This window comes from Cyprinodon variegatus, unplaced genomic scaffold, assembly GCF_000732505.1.
Source record: "Cyprinodon variegatus isolate N-32 unplaced genomic scaffold, C_variegatus-1.0 Scaffold101, whole genome shotgun sequence".
Lineage (NCBI taxonomy): Eukaryota > Metazoa > Chordata > Actinopteri > Cyprinodontiformes > Cyprinodontidae > Cyprinodon > Cyprinodon variegatus.
In genome coordinates this window covers 171,377-175,034 of record NW_015150554.1, presented here as the reverse complement: position 1 = coordinate 175,034, position 3,658 = coordinate 171,377, and the positions used below count along the sequence as shown (strand labels likewise).

The 3,658-nt window shown below is 39.9% G+C and overlaps 1 protein-coding gene across 2 annotated transcripts in view; it reads right to left on the bottom strand.

Moving 5' to 3' along the window:
• The window catches only part of LOC107084518 (semaphorin-6D-like), a 201,063-nt gene extending 197,627 nt beyond the window's left edge, over positions 1–3,436 (bottom strand). For both annotated transcript variants that reach the window (XM_015374399.1, XM_015374397.1), the window contains exon 1: positions 3,217–3,436. The gene's annotated coding sequence lies outside the window, so the exon portion shown is untranslated. The remainder of the gene's footprint in view (positions 1–3,216) is intronic.
• Between the last annotated feature and the right edge of the window lie 222 nt (positions 3,437–3,658).

Genomic DNA, 3,658 nt, shown 5'->3' with positions numbered 1-3,658 from the left:
AACATATACCGAACCGAAACGAAAACCGTGACCACGAAACCGTGAACCGAACCGAACTGTGGATTTTGTGAACCGTTCCACACCTACTCTCTAAGGGCCCAGTCCAGATAATCGGGGTCCTTGGAGGATGCAGCCTCTGAAATCGAACACACCCAAAGTGTTTTTTCATCAATGCTGCCTCAGCTAGCCAGAGAATCATAAAATTACAATGTCAAAGTCAGATTAAAATGTTCAGTTTGTATTTGTTCAGTCACTCTGTTTTACAGAGGATACAATCTTCAACATAAAACAGCTTCTACTCTGCTAACAGTAGTCAACATTGCTCATATTAGGAATGCAACCAAAATTATTTGAACGCCCTTGCATCTTTTTAATAATACATTTTCAGAGGAAAAGTCAGTCAAAATCAGTTGCATGCGTTATTCTCCAAAACCTCTGTTGTTTTTTTGGATAGTTTTGTTTCTCTGGATATATCAAACAGCCACACCATTTAATATAGACGGTTCCTACATAACATCACAACTCAGGGACAGAAACAAACAAGATGAATGAAATTTCTCTGGCTAGCAGCTAAAACCTCTTCCTGCTGTGAGGTGCATAAGTCAGTGGTCAGATAATAAATAAGCCGAATTATCTCTGAAATTGAGCCTATCAGATACTGGGGTCCACAACAGGCTGGCTGCAGGACATAATTTAATGCCATCCATTTGTGTTATCTAGCTTAAAGGCTCATCTCCTGGGATGTATTAGTAGTTATGGGCCATAACTACAGTTTTGTTATAGCCCCTGGATTCTCCCAGAAGAATCACAAAGTAATCGTTTAAAATAATCATTTATTTTTACTTAAAAAGAGTCCAGGTGCTTAAAAACACACTTTTTAAAGACTTATATTTCAGTAGACCTAATATCAGAGTAGTGATGTGCATCTACGTGACAGGATAAAAACTTACATTAGACATACTTTGACCATTTGTGTAAAAGCAACATATAAGTGAAATAAACATTTACATAGATCATATGTTAAAAATAAAGTTCCAAATATGATGAATCGAAGTTTGTAAAATTTAACAAAAATAAACAACCTACAGAAGGAACTAATTGAGCAGACTGCTTTCCAACTATCATTTTACTGTCTTCTTTCAACCTCACATTACTCTGCACACTCAGATATGATCAGCTCATAAACATTTATGTCCGGCTTTTAAATCAGATACCGCCAGCAGTCATTTTCCTTGTAAAATAGCAGTAAATGTGTATTTAACCTCTATTAGACCCCATCTCCTCCCACATATATTAACTTGTTTGCATTCACTGACAGATTACAGTCTGTGCCCGACACGCAGCAGTAACTCTGCATGCTGACTTAGTCCTCCGTAGCTCTACAGTGAGTCTTTTTGCCAAAAAGCATCAATGCCTGACATGATCAATTCAATATCCTGCTCATAAGGGACAGCTAATTGGTGGAACAGAGTCCTTCCTGGAGTGACTGATGGGCTTTACTTTTTATTTCTGAACGAAAGTGGATTAAACAAAAAAACAGGGAGGAAGAGGATGACCTTCAAAGCTGCTTCTCCTTTACCTCCAATGCTAACAGAAATTACCTGTTAATACTCATCAATCTGCACGCAGCATGGCTAATGAGAGGCTGAAGGATGCCAATTAGTGACAATTAAAGATGTTTACTCTAAAATTTTACCCCTAAATTGCCAAGCTGTGCCTTCTAGCTTAACCCTGACATATTTAGTATCTATTAGAGATAGACCTGTTGTCCTCAATCTCCATATATATATGTATATTCTGTTTTCATTTTACATTTTTTAGATTTTTATTTATAAATTATATGATAAACAAACACTTACAACACCAACTAACTAGAAAAATCTTATTCAAACGATGGAGCCCTTATAGGACAGATGCCCGGTATCACCTGGCATCATCTGCTGTATCAAAAAGCTTCACAAATGTTGTAATGATATCTTATTATTGAGGACATGATTATAACTTTCTCACAAATATAAGGGTTTTTGTTCTAACTTTAATTCAGCTCGTTTTAAATGTATTGATTTATTTTTTATGACTAACACCAAATAAGCTCCTTAATGGAAAGCTCAGAGGTCTTTGCTGAACAGATTTTCCCCCTTTTTATTCCACCAACTACTGAACCAGGATGTGCAGAAGTCATCCACCTCATTACCAAAATGATCCACCCTTTGGCTATCAACCTGCCACCTCTGAGTGTGTGAGGGAGAGAGTGAAGACAGAGTGGCAGCAGTGGAACCCTTGGGGATAGTCACAGAGAAGCAATCCGCTTAAAGATAGCAGATCAAATGCAAAAATGATTTATAATTGTGTCTATAAGATAAAATGCTTTAAACCATACAGCGTTTAAAAGTCTCATTCACCCTGAATGGTTTCTCTGAAAAGTCAAATAAGGTATTACCCATCATATTCCGACAGTACGCCCGAATTTCTAACCGATTTTAGACTGTTCCCCTATGCGGGCTGTGAGAAATATTGATCGCTTCAGTGATTGGTCCTTCCAGGTGACTAAGGTCCCAGGTGAATAAATCATTTATGAGCATAAACGCTGCGCGCAGCTGTGCGCAGCCAGGTTCCTGGAACCAGAACAGAATTTTAGACCCAAATGCCACCTCTGCTGAGCAGAGAGGGAGAGTCTATCAGAGAACCAGACCAAAACACACACTCACACAGATTCATATCTTTGTGACCGAGCACTTAAAAAAAATCACCTTAAAACAAAGGTTAAAACAAAGTCACAAAAAAAGTGTTCAGATGGAACATTTTTATTGAGAAGAAGAAAGAAGGGGTGAAGGCGTACCCCTCCAGGAACGCGCACCCAGAACCAGCCTTAAAACCTTCAACATGTCAGCATCAGACACTAAAGTTAAACCATGACTTAATGTGCGCGGATAGAACAAAAACATTAAACACATGCACGTGTCTTTGAGCCAGTTCCATTAGTGCAGCTTTTGGACGCTGATGTCCGACTGACTGACAGCCGTCAATCAGAGATGCAAAACGTGCACGCGCTTATGCGCTATTGTGCCAAAAAGCAACTATTTAATCTATATAAAATGCACGAGCACACACTGTATAAAACTACATTCTCCCGGCACGCGCACGCACACACACACATACTGGAAGACAGACCGTCTTTCCTGCAAGGAAGCGCAGTAAAAACAAGAGGAAACACACCTTTCTGTCTGCACATCTCCAAAGACTAAGTCCGCTCAGCCCGAACCCGCATCTCGGTTCATATTAATCCACATTCTTCCCACTTATTCCCAAGATCAACCGAGCCGGTAAGAGAATCCTTCCGCGGCAAGTAGCAAGAGATTAATGCAAATAAATCCACCAAGAGAGCCAGCTCACACAGAGAGAGGGCGAAGGATGAGGTGCGCCAGCTTCGGGTCAAACGACACAATAAACCGTTTCTCAGCAGCCGAGCGTCTCTGGGGCCCCCCAGCCACGCCCTCCTCATTAACATAATAGATTGACTGGAGCCAATCAGAGAGCGGGACACGGAATCCAGCGTACCTCTCCCTCAATGGGCTGTACAAACTGGATTAATTACTGTAAATAGAAATGAATGAAACCTTTTTTAAATACTATTATGATTTTATTTTATTATCACCTG